At 34.7% G+C, this 19,023-nt stretch overlaps 1 non-coding gene and 3 pseudogenes across 1 annotated transcript; all 4 read left to right on the forward strand.

Moving 5' to 3' along the window:
- Positions 1-10,116: 10,116 nt before the first annotated feature.
- LOC149637198 (5S ribosomal RNA) lies at positions 10,117-10,235 on the forward strand (annotated as a pseudogene).
- Positions 10,236-10,582: 347 nt separating this feature from the next.
- On the forward strand, positions 10,583-10,701 carry LOC149637199 (5S ribosomal RNA; annotated as a pseudogene).
- A 554-nt stretch (positions 10,702-11,255) lies between these two features.
- Positions 11,256-11,374, forward strand: LOC149637200 (5S ribosomal RNA; annotated as a pseudogene).
- Positions 11,375-11,699: 325 nt separating this feature from the next.
- Positions 11,700-11,818, forward strand: LOC149637201 (5S ribosomal RNA). The gene has a single exon (XR_016372522.1). It is a non-coding gene; the product is annotated as a 5S ribosomal RNA (ribosomal RNA).
- The last annotated feature ends 7,205 nt before the right edge of the window (positions 11,819-19,023 follow it).

Below are 19,023 nucleotides of genomic sequence, written 5' to 3' on the forward strand. Positions count from 1 at the left end.
AGGAACTATCCATTATGTTTCACTTTTGGTCTTGGGGAATTGGAATCGCTTGCTTAACCTTATGCCTGGAAATGATTATCGGTAAAATACTACAAAAGGAACCGAAATCGAAACCACGCGACATTCGTTTGGAAATGGAATAAAATCCCACCTTTTATCGATAAATAGAGAATACCCTTTTTCTGTATTACATTATAATGATCTTCTTGGACGGCACTTGGGTATCTTCAAAAAACAAGGGTGTCTCGGGTTTAAATAATGATAATTTAAGATTAAATTAACATTACGAAATTCTCACTTCTAATGTTAAGCAAGCACAACTCTGGTGCTTAAACTGGATGACACCATAACGTTTCTGCTAAAACAAACAGGATTGTAAATACACAAATACCTAAAGTTTGATAATTATGTACAATCTTAATCTAAAACTTTAACGGCTTAAAATTCTTCGAATGGGGGTACACCTTAGTGAGTGCTTTGTGGGAAAGTCTATTACTTAGGGTCTGATATGCGCAGCATTACGGAAACTGATATGCGCAGCATTACGGAAACTTAATTACTCGTATCTCCTTTGATATTGTATATAGAAACATGGTTCCAATTGATACATTCATTATTTTTACGCTCTTTCGATTAAAAATTTTAGCCTTTGGTATACTTTTAAACGTACAACTAAGTCCTTTGACGGAATGGTTATAAATTGCTTTTTAAATATTCAAATATTTTGATTCTCTCTTAAATAAATAACAAATTGTAGTATTAAATTATCATTCTGATTCTAGCTTTTAACCATATTGTACTATTAATAAATGTCTATTATTATTTATTCCAAACATAGTATCTTAGTGCAATTATTTGTAGCAAATATACGTATACAAATATTCTTCTCAACACATTATTAGATTAATTGAAAAATAATTGAATGGTAATTAAATCCTCACAAATTCTTCAATCTGTCCTTTTCAAGTAAGAATGTCGAATGATGATAAGGTAATCTGCAAGAAAAAAGTATAATATTAAGTCTCCATTTTTACTTTATAAATCTAAAAGGATTTGGGTAACTCATCGCGAAAAAATAAAATCCAATCTGGCGAATAAGTTCCCAAAGATTCTTGAAATGGACTTCTAAATTTAAAAAATGCATTTTTAGGCGTCCGCACCCGAAACTCCCCTACTTTGACACTGCAGAAATGTGGCTTTCTTAAGTCAAGTATCATCTAGGTGGACTCCCAGATTAGGAGTCCATGAAGATCGATACTGATCGAGTTTTTCATGTTTGACTTCACCAGGAATTTCCACCTGACAAAATCTTGGGTTTCCAATTTCTCTTGGCGCGACTGATTTCTCGATAACTTTATTCAAAAATGGATGCATCTCTTAAGGACTCACCAAATACCTCGCGAAGACGTCGATAGTTTCCGTTTTTAATTAAACAGGAAAGCAAGTGTACAAGGGGGAAACTGTCGATAAAGAAATTTCTCTCTCCAAACTCTTTCTTAGTTCTTAAAGATCTAATAGAAAAGACTTTGGAAATTTCTAATTCTCTGAGAGCTAGTCTCTTCGGCAAAGGAGAGATTTTTCCCTGATCATTTGTAACAATTACCTAAGATCAATAAGATCTATTTTATGCAATGTACTTCTTAAGATCTGTGGACAGTGTATTGCATTTAAGTGGGGTTGATTTTAGCAATATATTATGTTCTAATGATCGCGAACAGTAATCAAAAACCGTTTAATTGGTAATAATTCTGGCAGAGTTACACTTTTTTATGAATTGAACGGAATGCATTTTGTACGAATGAAAATATACTTCCATTTGACCATGTGTCAACTATAGGGAAACATTTTCTTGGCACATGATCATAACACTATTATATTAGGTAAAGTGGGAAAATTCGATCAGCAATCGTTCGAATTGGTCTGTTTTTCGACTGTATATTGATCTATTAGAGATTCATCCTTTTTTCTAAGGTATTACTTCTTTTACGGCGTTTTCTAAAGACTTACTTTATTTGTTATTGCAAAAATTGTTTGAGGTTATTTGTATAATTAATATCACGACGGTTTTATTTTCATAATTATATTTTGTTAAAGGGATTGTATCATATAATTGAATATGAGGAAAAGTACGCTTTCCATCTATTGAAAGCAAAGGAAAACGGCCAGAAAAAATTGTTTTTGCATCAGAAGGTACGTTTCTCTTTAATCTCAGATTGTACGCATCGCTGCTTAATTGAAAATTTAAAAGTTACTTTGAAGTTTGAACTTTTTTTTTTGTTTTTCGCGGCTCCGATAATTTGTTTAGGGACCCGCAACTAATGTGATAAGTAGGGAACTTGATTTGAACCGAAAGAAGAAACAAATAAAACTATGCACCCAAGCGCAAATCCCTCTAAAAGCATAACTTAGGTCAAAACTCCGTAGTGTAATAATTAATTTTACGAACAAGTTGCGAGAGTTGGAAATTTACAACGAAAGGTCCTCAACACATTACATTTCTCGTGAAATCACGAGATCACGTGATCTTTGACGAAATCGTAAAATATTGAGTAGCCTTGTACACTTAGTGGGTGCGACATATCCATATAACACCCGAGAAGATAGAATTGGGCTGTATCCGTGATCTTGCCATATTTGCAAGCAAAAGTGTGTACTCATGGAAACCTTATCAGGTCTTGTCAAGGCTTTTTGCCTAAAGATATAGACGAAAATATGTCGATATTTTTATAAGTATAAAATAAAGGTTCTGTATAAGTTAGACACAAGTAACTGAGAGCTTCTTGTCCATGGAGTGACGTAGGAAAGCGTCATGTATATATTAGTACCAGCGTCACATAGAATAGAATCGTTAACTATGACTCTTTTTTTTAAATACAAATTCCTGGAATACATTGTACTTGTGGAACATAACTTATATTATAAACTTATCATATTATGGAATGAGTGAAAACTTGAAACGTTGAACGAAAGCTTCATTCAAAGAAAAAAGAGCATAGAATCTTTTCTTTTTTGCAGTTTCCTGCTTGATACAGTTTGACTCCTTAAAAGTGGAAGCCCAAAGGATGCCTCTCAGTTTCAGGTTTCAAATACCGAAACTTTGAGTTGACCCTCAAAAGCCCCCGAACTTTTGAGTTAAGAGTCTCGAACATGTATCTCCAGAACGTTATGGATTCCTTTCTATTTTCTCTTTCATCTTTGAGAGATATTTTTTAAAGCATCACTTCTTATCGTCAGTGCACCTACTGATTCGTGAAAAAAAGAATGGAACATTTTGGAAATTGCCAACTACGCAAAAAGTCTTTTAATTTTAGATCCACTTGAACTTTTTATTTATTTAGCTACGGGTTTGTTCTTAATACAGTTTGGTGAACCGAAACAGAACCTTTTCCAAAAGTATACGGTAAAATGGAGTCTTTTGTTTGACGTCCGGTATGTGAACAACAAAGACGTTGGATATGTCTTCAAAAAGAATGGACTGGTAGCCTTAAAGTCCCATCTAAAGTCATTGTATCCACATACCCATCAATGTCCCGTCTTAACCCTAAATAAAGTAGACTATGCTAGTTTTGAAAATGATCTTCAAACTATTTGTCAATATAAGGGCTCCTGCTTTCCGAATATGATAATCTATCAGCTATGTTTAAGACAGGTTTTGTTTTACATTAGTGTCTGCCATTTTCCAAGATGGCTGTAGATTGGCAAAATATTTCTTACGGTGTATCTACTACTTGAGTGTAATGTCCCAGCAAAACTTTATTAGTTAGAGTCTATGCGTTGGGCCTATGTGTAACAAGTCATCCTAAAAATACCCCAACGCCATCTTCTCATGAACTAACGCTAAAAAGCTAAAGTTAACTTAAAATATCAAAAAATAATAATTTTTTTTGTCTAAATATTCTCTTTGATCTAAAGTTATGATAGGGACATAATATAAAAAATTTAAGTCCCTTTTTGCACCGTCCTTGATCTTATTATATTCTCCACGTGACTGTTTTGTAAATCATTTCACCCAAGGCGCCAAGATGTGAAAGTTCCAAAAAAAAGGTATATGCAAATTAGATATTCTTATGAAGAGTTTTAGCGTGCAGCTGGTTTTTCTTTGAAATAAAAGGTTCGTGGATCAAGGGTATTTAAAACAGAATGCGTGAAACATTACAGAACCAAAACCTTTTCAAAAGTTGTAGGTAAAATAATTAGTCTGGTGGTTGCCCAGCTTGTTTTCTTTGAATGTGTACAACAAAGACCTTAGATATGACTTAAACCAAATAGACTTTTTTGGGTAGATAGCCAGACACCCCTTTTTAAGAAAGGTCTATTAGCTTAACCTCTGTAAAATAACCTTGTGTCCAATAGGGGTTACAAAGTACGTAACCAACGCGCAAAAAGTGAATACGTAGTAGGTATTTTCAGAATTTTACATCATCCAAATTTGCTTTTTGCTGTGAAAGCTTGAAAAATCGTCTCCTTGTGATGTCACGCGAACACGCGACAAAAAATTTGAATTTTTTTAAGAAGAAGTATGCCTGAATGGGCGTTGTTTTTACTAGAGATGGGCCGATACCGATACCATATCGGTATAGATACCGATATTTGGCTTTAACCGATATATCGGTATCGGTTAAAAATGAACCAATATTTCTACCCGATATTTTTTGAAGAAAATAAATACTTATGTTGAGAGTAGATGGCGCCATAAGACCTAAACTCTGACACAGCACAGATTTTCATCTATTTTTGGATAACGTAACTAGTGTCTAAAATGGGTTTTTCGTATGAAAAGCCAGTTTTATAGTTTCAAGTACCGAAATTGGATCGAGAATCATCTATAGAGATGGGCCGATACCGATAACATATCGGTATCGGTTTGATATCGGTTTAATCGAAGGATCGGGTAAAATATCGGTATCGGTACGTATCGGTTTCCCAAGTATCGGATCATATCGCTATCGGTTTAAACTGGTATCGGCCCATTTCTAGTTTTTACCTCTCCGTGTGACATAGTCCAGGAGAGGTTCTGTGACGGCCGTGTCTGTGTGTGTCTGTCTGTCTGTCTGTTCTTACACCCACGTGACCGCGTTCGCAGTTTGCGTATCGGAGCAAACGTGTTCGCCATTTCCGAACTACTTTCACAGTCACGGAAATGGCTCCTCTACTTGAGTTCTCACACCACTATCTTCTGGTCTTTGTCCATCCCACACGGACACCAGTCTGTTCTTCCTGGCTTCTAATCACCACCATCTTTTGGTCTTCGTCCATCCCACACGGACACTAGTCTGTTCTTACTGGCTTCTAATCACCACCATCTTCTGTTCTTTGTCAATCCCACATTGACACCAGTCTGCACTTACACTGGCTTCTAACACCACCATCCACTGGTCTTCCGTCTATTCCACATAGACACCAATCTGCATCATTGGCTTCTACTCCATTATCATCGTTTGGTTTTAGGATATACGCGGCGATCAGCTAGGGTTACGAGAAACGTCAAGCCTCCCTAAGGTGGGATCGCCACCAAAGGTTTTCGCAATTGCGCTTTTTCCTTACTATTATAATGGAAACGAATCGTATATACACCCCAAAATTTGAAGAAAGCGGGCAAGAGGGGTACCCTTCACTTTAAACGTCAATATTAGCAAAGTTTGAGATGATAATAGGTATAACTATATTTTAAACGATTAAACTATTATTATTGTTATTTATTGAAGATTAAAATAATTAAAAATAATTATATTTATTTAAATATTAAAGATAAACCTCTCGTGCAAAGAGAGAGATTATCATCGCCTCCTATATCTACCAAGGCCCGTGCATGCGATATATTTCCTTCATTGCCTCCTATATCTATCAAGGCCCGTGCAGTGTGATATATTTTTCAAAACAACAACCAAAATGGGAAGCTCCTCTCAGAAACATAATAATTTCTTTTCTCTGTATATGAAATGAAAATATGGATAATATTGAGCTCCTTCTTTAATGGTATGAATCCTTGCCTGTCTATTAATATTTTACGTAGGAGTAATACGTTTTTAGCGATGTCTAGAGAGGATAAACATAAGCGAGATTGTTTCGAAAAAAAAATACTGCTTCCACTAATGGGTTTATACTCCTTGTTACTGTTGTAAAGAGTAATCATGATAAAAGCTTAAAAAAGTTACGAGAGGACAGACCTTTTTTATCCTCTTGTTTTATTCTTAATAAGAATATAAAACATTTATTTTGTATCAAAAAATATTTTTTGGTGCTGAGATTGCTTTAGAAAAATCCAAACGGTTAGGCATTGGTAAAAAAGAGTCCAGAGCTGTGCTAATTAATTAGTTAGCTAATTGAATTTCTAATTAATTAGCAGCATTTACTAATTGAAAATGGTAATTGAATTTTAATTACCTTAGTGCTAATTGAGAAGTAATTCTAATTAATTAGTATGAACCGGAAAGGTAATTATCTAATTAAAATTTAATTAGATTTAGTATTAACTAATTAGCCAATTGAATTTTCAATTAATCTTTTACGCCAATTTGTTGTAAATCGAGGAATTAACTCTTGATTCATCTATTTGAATATGAAAAAGCCTTATTATATCGATGAGGAAACCTTAGTGCTACTCTAAATTTTTCAGCTCCTCAAACATGAGGAATACTAGTACTAGTGGGGTGGCGTAGCGGTTAGCGCTTTCGCCTTGCAGCAAGACGATCCCGGGTTCGATCCCGGACTGTGGCACCGGGTGAAAAGTCTGGGAAGAAATCCTTCTGCGTAGAGTTTGCAAGTTCTCTCCCCGCTTGTTAAAGGAGTTTTCCTCCGCGGTCTAACCCGGTTTCTCCTTTCCATCAAAACTTAGAGGTTAACGGTAATAGTTAGTATAGGGCGCTGTCGGTTAGCTGTGGCATATGGGCTAGCCACCACCCCTCTAGTGCATTGTAAAGGCGTTAGATAAGTGGCAATAAGTCGCAAGATGACTTGGTCCAATTAGCTAGCTGAACTTAGTAGAAAACTTCGTCGTTCGCAACTGCCCCATTTCGAAATTTTGACTGTTTTACCTACTCGAATTAATAGCAGTGCGCATGTATCTACTACTCAGGAGTCCATTATAGGAACTGTGGCAAGAAAATGAAGAAATGAGACAAATTTTAACATGGCGGAAGGCTCGAGGCTTGTCTCATTTTTCGAGAATAATTCATGGCTTCCGTACCCGTTGTTCAATGGCATTAAAACATTAAACTTTGCATTACCAAAGTACTAAATCCATGGGCACTTTTAAACTTTTATGTTTACTTAAGGTCTATTTTTTACCTTAATTAGACAAGTAATTAATTAGAAATTAGTAATTCTAATTAATTAGTTTGATAAATAAATGCCTAATTTCTAATTGAATTGAATTAGTTTCTATGTATAATTGCTAATTGGCTAATTAATTAGTTCATAAATATTTCCCTAATTGCTAATTCTAATTCAATTAGTTGTCAGCTAATTAGCACAGCTCTGAACAAGTTGGGAAAACCAAAATATTACCTCTCCAAGTCAAGAGAAGAACTACTTACAAACTTATTTACCCAGATATGGAAATGTTTCTTCTTTTTTTATGAACAAATACTGAAGTTATAATTTATGAAATATTAAAGCAGTATTCAAAGCATAGCAAATATACTGTAAATCAGACGACATTTTACATCCAATAAGGATATACTTGTACACATTAAAATCATCCGATGGGGGAAAAACGGGAAATAAAGAGATAAAACTTTGGAGGGATATTACCTTTACCTGTTTGTAAAGGCCCAATTTGCTACTCCTCAACTGTATATCCTCTATGTTCAAAGCCATATTCACAACATTTTGGAAAACGTTTACCGGTGAGATCTGTCGTCATAGCTTTTCTCCGGTCATCGGTGTTTTAAAAATAAGCTAGCGCAATAAAGCGTGCAAGGTACAAAGGCTTAACAAAAATTGTATGATAACATATTTATGGAGATTGATAAGAACAACTTTTATAATTAAACATAGAAACTAACATATCTCTTAAAATTCTCGCGTGATCAACTGGTTTCACGTCAAATGAATAGCTATAGCCCCATCAGAATCAGCAAGAGCTATTTGTATTAATTCCTCCATGTTCTTTTCGCCAAGCTGAAAACTACGCGTTTTACGCCACGTTATCCAAAACCCAACTATTTTCTTGGAAGACCGCGCTAGCTCAGCGCTAACCACCGTGACGTCAAAATTCAAAAACAAAATCCCGTTATGTAGGACACTGCTAACAGCGCTGGGCTCTGCTGAACGCGGCCCAGATTTCCCCCGTGATTATAAAACCTAAGCCTAATAATTTAAAAGTGTATTTAACTTTCGGCTCACTCTGAACCGTTAATATCTCTGCATTACAGAAACGAAAACCAAACCCAAGCGTTTACTTTTTGGTTCATTTGACCAACATAGTAGCGTTGTTCTTGTATTCACTATAGAAAGGATAATGCTATAAACAGATGTAGTATAGCTTAAGTAATATAAAAACTTCCATTTTAAATAATAATATTAAAAAAAATCTTTGGAATATCAAAATGAAATAGAGCTTTAAAGCTACAAAAGTACTAAATGCATCATAATTACGAAAAATATTTCCACATATTCACTTTATATTAAGGATAAAGGGAATATTATGGTTCTGTAGGATTTCTTTACACATCAAAACAAAACGAACTTCTAACGCAGCGCACTACTGTAACAACGGACGGACACACACAGACTAAAACATAGACTGCTTTTTAATTCTTTCCGTATTAATTTTGAATTGAGAAACAAGATTATCTTAAATATTAAAATAAATATAATTAATATTTAACATTTTCTTCGTTAGTTATTCGCCTTATTGAGCGTTACATCGTTTTAAAAAAGAACAATTAAACATTCTTGAGAGACTTGACTAATATTGGCGTTTGAAATGAAGCATACGACGGTTGCTTCCCCTTACTTAAATAGGTAGTATATAAGGGTTTCGAATCGCAGCTATGGATAAGAACAGCGCAATTGCGTGAACCTTTGGTGGAAGCCCCACCTTAGGGAGGCCGGACGTTTCTCGTAACCCTGGCCGATCGCCGCGTATGTCTTAACCTTAAGGATGATGATGGAGTTGAAGCCAGTGTGTACAGAGTGGTGTCCATGTGGGATGGACAAAAACAAAGACCAGAAGATGGTGGTGTTAGAAGCCAGTAAGTACAGACTGGTGTCCATGTGGGATAGACAAAGACCATAAGAGGGTGGTGATTAGAGGCCAGTGTGTACAGACTAGTGTCCATGCGGGATGGACAAAGACCAGAGGCTGGTGGTGTTAGACAGGCAATGGAGTAATAGCCTGCAAGTGTAATACAATTTCCGAAATTTCCGGAAATTGAGAACACGTTTGCTCCGATTTTCAAACTGCGAACGCGGTCCCCTGGGGTGTAAGTCAATAACAACAGACAGACAGACAGACAGACACACACACAGACACGTCGAAATTAGAACCTCTCCGTGATATACGTCACTCGGAGAGGTAAAAAGACATGTGTAAGCTATTTGCAGAGATGATAATTGTTTTACATGTTTTAAATAAGACTGAAGCTTCCACTATTGTGTTTATGCTCCTTGTTTGTTTCACTGAAAACCATGTAGGTGTAGATAACAGCCAGACCAAAAATTTCAAAAATACATTTTTTAAATCTAATCAGATACGCCAACGTAGTTGAAAATAGACCTTTTAAATTTGCAGGAGACATTCTTGAGAATTTACTTTGCTTGTAGGTTGTTATCTACCAGAAAATATTTGTGTTTGGAAGTTGGATATTAAGTCAAATTAAGTCGTTATAAAGAGCCAGCAGTTTTTTGCCGCTTCTTTTTGTGAGTATTTGATTTTTGTATGTAAAATGGAGGAACATAATGTTGAGAGTTAGGATGAAATGCGGAAGCGCAAAGCGCGGGAAAGGATGAGGGCAAAAAGGTCGACGTTTTCATTGGATACTTAAGTTTATATAATCATCTCGACACGGAGAGGTAATATTTTGGTTTTCCCAACTTGTTTATTTTTTAAAAACATGCAGAAGGGTGATTTCTATAATTAGATTAAAATTCGAATAATTAACTAGTGTTCTCGGCAACGGCCATACCACGCTGAAAACACCGGTTCTCGTCCGATCACCGAAGTTTAGCAGCGTCGAGCACAGTCAGTACTTGGGAGGGAGATCACTTAGGAACACTGCATGCCGTTGGCTTTTACACTTCAGTTTCCTTTTTTAAAATCCACCAGATAAGAGAAAAGCAAAGAGTTTCTTTTTTTATTTTTTAAAAAACATGCAGAAGGGTAATTTCTATAATTGGTTTTAGGTTCGAATAATTAACTATTTCACTCTGCAACGGCCATATCACGCTGAAAACTCCGGTTCACGACCGAACACCGAAGTTAAGCAGCGTCGAGCGCAGTCAGTGCCTTAGTTTCCTTCATTAAAATCCACCAGATATGAGAAAAGCAAACACAGTTTCTTTTTTTTATTTTTTAAAAACATGCAGAAGGGTAATTTCTATAATTAGATTAAAATTCGAATAATTAACTAGTGTTCTCGGCAACGGCCATATCATGCTGAAAACTCCGGTTCTCGTCCGATCACCGAAGTTAAACAGCGTCGAGCGCAGTCAGTACATGGGAGGGAGACCACTTAGGAACACTGCGTGCCTTTTTCTTTTACACTTTAGTTTCCTTTTTTAAAATCCACCAGATATGAGAAAAGCATACAGAGTTTCTTTTTTTATTTTTTAAAAACATGGAGAAGGGTAATTTGTCTAATTAGTTTTAAATTCGATTAATTAACTAGTGTTGTCGGTAACGGCCATATCACGCTGAAAACTCCGGTTCACGACTGAACACCGAAGTTAAGCAGCGTCGAGTGCAGTCAGTGCCTTAGTTTCCTTTTTTAAAATCCACCAGATATGAGAAAAGCAAACAGAGTTTCTTTTTTTTAAAAAAAAACATGCAGAAGGGTAATTTCTGTAATTGGTTTTAGGTTCGAATAATTAACTATTCCACTCTGCAACGGCCATATCACGCTGAAAACTCCGGTTCTCGTCCGAACACCGAAATTAAGCAGCGTCGAGCGCAGTCAGTGCCTTAGTTTCCTTTTTTAAAATCCACCAGATATGAGAAAAGCAAACAGAGTTTCTTTTTTTATTTTTTAAAAACATGCAGAAGGGTAATTTCTATAATTAGATTAAAATTCGAATAATTAACTAGTTTTCTCGGCAACGGCCATATCATGCTGAAAACTCCGGTTCTCGTCCGATCACCGAAGTTAAGCAGCGTCGAGCACAGTCAGTACTTGGGAGGGAGATCACTTAGGAACACTGCATGCCGTTGGCTTTTACACTTCAGTTTCCTTTTTTAAAATCCACCAGATATGAGAAAAGCAAACAGAGTTTCTTTTTTTTAAAAAAAACATGCAGAGGGGTAATTTCTGTAATTGGTTTTAGGTTCGAATAATTAACTATTCCACTCTGCAACGGCCATATCACGCTGAAAACTCCGGTTCTCGTCCGAACACCGAAGTTAAGCAGCGTCGAGCGCAGTCAGTGCCTTAGTTTCCTTTTTTAAAATCGACCAGATATGAGAAAAGCAAACTGAGTTTTTTTTTAAAAAACATGCAGAAGGGTTATTTCTCTAATTAGATTAAAACTCGAGAGTTGTCGGCAACGGCCATATCACGCTGAAAACACCGGTTCTCGTCCGATCACCGAAGTTAAGCAGCGTCGAGCGCAGACAGTACTTGGAAGGGAGACCACTTAGGAACACTGCGTGTCGTTGTCTTTTACATTTTAGTTTCCTTGTTTAAAATCCACCAGATATGAGAAAAGCAAACAGGGTTTCTTTTTACCTCTCCGAGTGACGTATGTCATGGAGAGGTATTACACTGGACGTGAGTGTGTGTGTCTGTCTGTCACGCCACACGTGACCGCGTTCGCAGTTTGCGTATCGGAGCAAACGTGTTCCCAATTTCCGGACTGCATTGACAGTTCACGGAAATTTGGGTTTGTCTCCTCTGGCAATTCTACTTGAGTTCCAACACCACCACATGGACACTAGTCTGTACTTGCTAGCTTCCTAGCACAAACATCTTCTGATCTTCGTCAATTTCACCTTGCACCAGCTTCTATGCACCACCATCTTCTGTTCTTCGTCAATTCCACATTGACACCAGCTTCTATGCACCACCATCTTCAGGTCTTTGTCCATTCCACATGGACGCCAGTCAGTCCATTCCGGCTTCTTTTCCTTCGTCACCGTTTGGTTTCAAGATATACGCGGCGATCGGCTAGGGTTACGAGAAACTTCTAGCCTCCCAATGGCAGGGCTTCCACCATTAGTTACCTAGGAGTGATAGAGACACTTTTAACGATGCCTAGAGATGATTAACTTAAGCGAAATTGTTTTACGTTTAAATAAAAATACCGCTTCCAGTAGTGGGTTTATAGTACTCCTTGTTTGTGTAAGATTAGTGTAGCTGTAGAGCGTAATCATAGTAAAGGTTTAAAAATATATATTTTCAATAAAAACACCGCTTCCACTAGTGGATTTATACTCCTTGTTTGTGTAAGGTTAGTGTAGGTGTAGAGAGTAATCATTATAAACGCTTAAAAATATATTTTCAAAAATGAAGAATATAGAACATTTATTTTGTATCAAAAAATATTTTGGTGCTAAGATTGCTTTAGAAAAATCCAAACGGCTAGGTATTGGTAAAAAAGACATGTGTAAGCTATTTGTAGATGAGATAATGTTTTACATGTTTTAAATGAGGCTAAAACTTCCACTATTGTGTCTAAAAAAGTTGTTGGCAATGTATATTTTTTAAATATGACGGAATTGCGGTTGATATGATAGCGCCCTATTTGGGAAAAAACCTTTTTTTAAACAGTTGAATCACTCTTTGATCGAATTTCAAGAGAAGAAGTTAAGCGTTAAATTTGCTCGATTAATTTTGTTCCGAAAATAATATATTTAAGCGCTACGTGTTACTGAAGGAGATTTTGCCAATCTTTGTGAGTATTTAACTGTTTAATAATTATTTTTGTTAAGTGGGAGCCTAGCTTATGTGTGATTGCGTTGTGGCTTCCATGTTTTGGGGACATTTGCTTTTTGTGTGGCGAGGTATGATTCAGCTTTGATATGGACAAATGTTACAAATCATACTGGTAGACTAAGAATACGGTTGAGGTATAGCGAGAGAGTAGAGTCTCCACAGCAATTGAGAGATATTGAAAAGGCTTGAACAATTGACTATTTTAAAATTGAATTGCTGCACTTGCAAAGAAATAAAAAAAGCGATAGATGCATATATTTAGGTGGTTTAAGGGGTAGTGATAGTCATCTCCACTCGGAGAGGTAATATTTTGGCTTTCCCAACTTGTTTTACCTCTCCGAGTGACGTATGTCACGGAGAGGTTCTGTAACGATCGTGTGTGTCTGTTTGTGTGTGTGTTAGGGTGCGTCTGCATACGATTGACAAGTGGGGATTCTGACAATCTTTTCACCCACATAGTGGGGACCCGACTTACATGTGGGGACATTTTAAAGTCCTCACATGTAAGTAATTAGATAAATGATATAATTAGATTAATTAGAGCCCAAATTAATTTTTTTGAAAAAGTCCCCACTTGTAAGGTACTTGGTCTTTTCACATTACAAGTGGGGACCATGGAAATTAACACATATCCGAGAGATGTCGCCAGAGGTTTTCACACACCCGGGTACCCAGTTGTACGAAATGAGGACCATATGGTCTCTTCGGCGTACATGTGGGGGCACAAAAATGGGTTTTCATTACAATAAGCACAGATAGATGTCGCTACTTTAAAAATACAAAATATACATTATTCAGCGATAACAATATAAAATCTTGTATCTCACAGACCGAACTGTGATTTTTTATAATTTAATTACACTTGACCTACGAAAACTACTTTTCCTAATTCTTTAGGCGTCATTAAACTAACTTCGTTTAAAACATTAACTCGATTTAAAAAAACTGTATGTCCCCAGATGTACATTAAAAAGATGGCCAAGTTCCCCACATTTTAAAATGGGACTAACGTTACATATAATGTAAATTTCATCATAATTATCAATATTTTAATTAAAAAAGTGAATTAAAATGAATTTTGAAAACATGTATTTTAACGACCCCACTTGTCCGTTGAAATGACAGCGAAGGTCCCCACTTGTAAAATTTTCGAGTTTAAAAAAATATCTTCAAATATTTGAAGGAACCGTAAAGATCCTATTTCTAAAATTTCATCATAATAATCTATATTTTAATTACAAAAGTGTAATATACATGTAATTAGAAAATGTGTGTATAAAAGACCCCACTTGTCTGTTGAAATGACAGCCAAGGTCCCCACTTGTAAATTTATCAAGTGTGAAAAATTATCTTGAAATACTTGATGTAACCATATAGGCTTTGACACTATTTCAAAATCTAAAAATTTATACACAAATGTCCCCAGATATAAGGTAGGAAGACGGTTTAGGTCCCCACTTGTAAACCTGAAATTAGCTCAAAACTTAAGTGTTAACTAGAAATAGGACTGATTACTTAAATTTCATTCTGATAATCAATATTTTAACTATAAAATTATAATATACATGAAATTTGAAAACGTGTGTTTAAAAGACCCCACTTGTCTGTTGAAATGACTGTGAAGGTCCCCACTTGTAAATTTATCGAGTGTGAAAAATGAAATTGAAATACTTAATGGAACCATATAGGCTTTGACACTAATTCAAAATCTAATAGTTTATACACAAATGTCCCCAGATATAAGGTAGGAAGACGGTTTAGGTCCCCACTTGAAAACCTGAAATTAGCTCAAAACTTAAGTGTTAAGCTAGAAATAGGACAGATTACTTAAATTTCATTCTGATAATCAATATTTTATCTATAAAATTATAATATACAGGAAATTTGAAAATGTGTGTTTAAAAGACCCACTTGTCAGTTGAAATGACAGTGAAGGTCCCCACTTGTAAATTTATCGAGTGTGAAAAATGAAATTGAAATACTTGATGGAACCATATAGGCTTTGAAACTAATTCAAAATCTAATAGTTTATACACAAATGTCCCCAGATATAAGGTAGGAAGACGGTTTAGTTCCCCACTTGTAAACCTGAAATTAGCTCAAAACTTAAGTGTTAAGCTAGAAATAGGACTGATTACCAAAATTTCATTAAAATAATCAATATTTTAACTATAAAATTATATATACATGAAATTTGAAAATGTGTGTTTAAATGACCCCACTTGTCTGTTAAAATGACAGTGAAGGTCCCCACTTGTAAATTTTTAGAGTGTGAAAAATGAAATTGAAATACTTGATGGAACCATATAGGCTTTGACACCAAATCAAAATCTAATAATTTATACACAAATGTCCCCAGATATAAGGTTGGAAGACTGTTTAGGTCCCCACTTGTAAACCTGAAATTAGCTCAAAACTTAAGTGTTAAGCTAGAAATAGGACTGATTACTTAAATTTCATTCTGATAATCAATATTTTAACTATAAAATTATTATATACATGAAATTAGAAAATGTGTGTTTAAAAGACCCCACTTGTCAGTTGAAATGACAGCCAAGGTCCCCACTTGTAAATTAATCAAGTGTAAAAAATTATCTTGAAATACTTCATGTAACCATATGGGCTTTGACACTAATTCAAAATCTAAAAATTTATACACAAATGTCCCCAGATATAAGGTTGGAAGACAGTTTAGGTCCCCACTTGTAAACCAGAAATCAGCTCAAAACTTAAGTGTTAAGCCTTCAAAAGGTCCAATTACCTAAATTTCATTATAATAATCAATATTTAAACTATAAAATTTAAATATACATGAAATTATAAAATGTGTGTTTAAAAGACCCCACTTGTCTGTTGAAATGACGGTGAAGGTCCCCACTTGTAAATTTATCGAGTGTGAAAAATGAAATTGAAATACTTGATGGAACCATATAGGTTTTGACACTAATTCAAAATCTAATAATTTATACACAAATGTCCCCAGATTTAAGGTTGGAAGACAGTTAAGGTCCCCACTTGTAAACCAGAAATCAGCTCAAAACTTAAGTGTTAAGCCTTCAAAAGGTCCAATTACCTAAATTTCATTATAATAATCATATTTAAACTATAAAATTTAAATATACATGAAATTAGAAAATGTGTGTTTAAAAGAACCCACTTGTCTGTTGAAATGAAGGTGAAGGTCCCCACTTGTAAATTTATCGAGTGTGAAAAATGAAATTGAAATACCTGATGGAACCATATAGGCTTCGACACTAGTACAAAATCTAATAATTTATACACAAATGTCCCCAGATACAAGGTAGGAAGACGGTTTAGGTCCCCACTTGTAAACCTGAAATTAGCTCAAAACTTAAGTGTTAACTAGAAATAGGACTGATTACTTAAATTTCATTCTGATAATCAATATTTTAACTATAAAATTATAATATACATGAAATTTGAAAACGTGTTTTTAAAAGACCCCACTTGTCTGTTGAAATGACTGTGAAGGTCCCCACTTGTAAATTTATCGAGTGTGAAAAATGAAATTGAAATACTTGATGGAACCATATAGGCTTTGACACTAATTCAAAATCTAATAGTTTATACACAAATGTCCCCAGATATAAGGTAGGAAGACGGTTTAGGTCCCCACTTGAAAACCTGAAATTAGCTCAAAACTTAAGTGTTAAGCTAGAAATAGGACAGATTACTTAAATTTCATTCTGATAATCAATATTTTATCTATAAAATTATAATATACAGGAAATTTGAAAATGTGTGTTTAAAAGACCCACTTGTCAGTTGAAATGACAGTGAAGGTCCCCACTTGTAAATTTATCGAGTGTGAAAAATGAAATTGAAATACTTGATGGAACCATATAGGCTTTGAAACTAATTCAAAATCTAATAGTTTATACACAAATGTCCCCAGATATAAGGTAGGAAGACGGTTTAGTTCCCCACTTGTAAACCTGAAATTAGCTCAAAACTTAAGTGTTAAGCTAGAAATAGGACTGATTACCAAAATTTCATTAAAATAATCAATATTTTAACTATAAAATTATATATACATGAAATTTGAAAATGTGTGTTTAAATGACCCCACTTGTCTGTTAAAATGACAGTGAAGGTCCCCACTTGTAAATTTTTAGAGTGTGAAAAATGAAATTGAAATACTTGATGGAACCATATAGGCTTTGACACCAAATCAAAATCTAATAATTTATACACAAATGTCCCCAGATATAAGGTTGGAAGACTGTTTAGGTCCCCACTTGTAAACCTGAAATTAGCTCAAAACTTAAGTGTTAAGCTAGAAATAGGACTGATTACTTAAATTTCATTCTGATAATCAATATTTTAACTATAAAATTATTATATACATGAAATTAGAAAATGTGTGTTTAAAAGACCCCACTTGTCAGTTGAAATGACAGCCAAGGTCCCCACTTGTAAATTAATCAAGTGTAAAAAATTATCTTGAAATACTTCATGTAACCATATGGGCTTTGACACTAATTCAAAATCTAAAAATTTATACACAAATGTCCCCAGATATAAGGTTGGAAGACAGTTTAGGTCCCCACTTGTAAACCAGAAATCAGCTCAAAACTTAAGTGTTAAGCCTTCAAAAGGTCCAATTACCTAAATTTCATTATAATAATCAATATTTAAACTATAAAATTTAAATATACATGAAATTATAAAATGTGTGTTTAAAAGACCCCACTTGTCTGTTGAAATGACGGTGAAGGTCCCCACTTGTAAATTTATCGAGTGTGAAAAATGAAATTGAAATACTTGATGGAACCATATAGGTTTTGACACTAATTCAAAATCTAATAATTTATACACAAATGTCCCCAGATTTAAGGTTGGAAGACAGTTTAGGTCCCCACTTGTAAACCAGAAATCAGCTCAAAACTTAAGTGTTAAGCCTTCAAAAGGTCCAATTACCTAAATTTCATTATAATAATCATATTTAAACTATAAAATTTAAATATACATGAAATTAGAAAATGTGTGTTTAAAAGAACCCACTTGTCTGTTGAAATGAAGGTGAAGGTCCCCACTTGTAAATTTATCGAGTGTGAAAAATGAAATTGAAATACCTGATGGAACCATATAGAATTCGACACTAGTACAAAATCTAATAATTTATACACAAATGTCCCCAGATACAAGGTAGGAAGACGGTTTAGGTCCCCACTTGTAAACCTGAAATTAGCTCAAAACTTAAGTGTTAACTAGAAATAGGACTGATTACTTAAATTTCATTCTGATAATCAATATTTTAACTATAAAATTATAATATACATGAAATTTGAAAACGTGTGTTTAAAAGACCCCACTTGTCTGTTGAAATGACTGTGAAGGTCCCCACTTGTAAATTTATCGAGTGTGAAAAATGAAATTGAAATACTTGATGGAACCATATAGGCTTTGACACTAATTCAAAATCTAATAGTTTATACACAAATGTCCCCAGATATAAGGTAGGAAGACGGTTTAGGTCCCCACTTGAAAACCTGAAATTAGCTCAAAACTTAAGTGTTAAGCTAGAAATAGGACAGATTACTTAAATTTCATTCTGATAATCAATATTTTATCTATAAAATTATAATATACAGGAAATTTGAAAATGTGTGTTTAAAAGACCCACTTGTCAGTTGAAATGACAGTGAAGGTCCCCACTTGTAAATTTATCGAGTGTGAAAAATGAAATTGAAATACTTGATGGAACCATATAGGCTTTGAAACTAATTCAAAATCTAATAGTTTATACACAAATGTCCCCAGATATAAGGTAGGAAGACGGTTTAGTTCCCCACTTGTAAACCTGAAATTAGCTCAAAACTTAAGTGTTAAGCTAGAAATAGGACTGATTACCAAAATTTCATTAAAATAATCAATATTTTAACTATAAAATTATATATACATGAAATTT

The sequence above is a fragment of the Phalangium opilio genome, unplaced genomic scaffold, assembly GCF_054372755.1.
Source record: "Phalangium opilio isolate 3A_F unplaced genomic scaffold, DU_Popi_V2 ptg000095l_1, whole genome shotgun sequence".
Classification (NCBI taxonomy): domain Eukaryota; kingdom Metazoa; phylum Arthropoda; class Arachnida; order Opiliones; family Phalangiidae; genus Phalangium; species Phalangium opilio.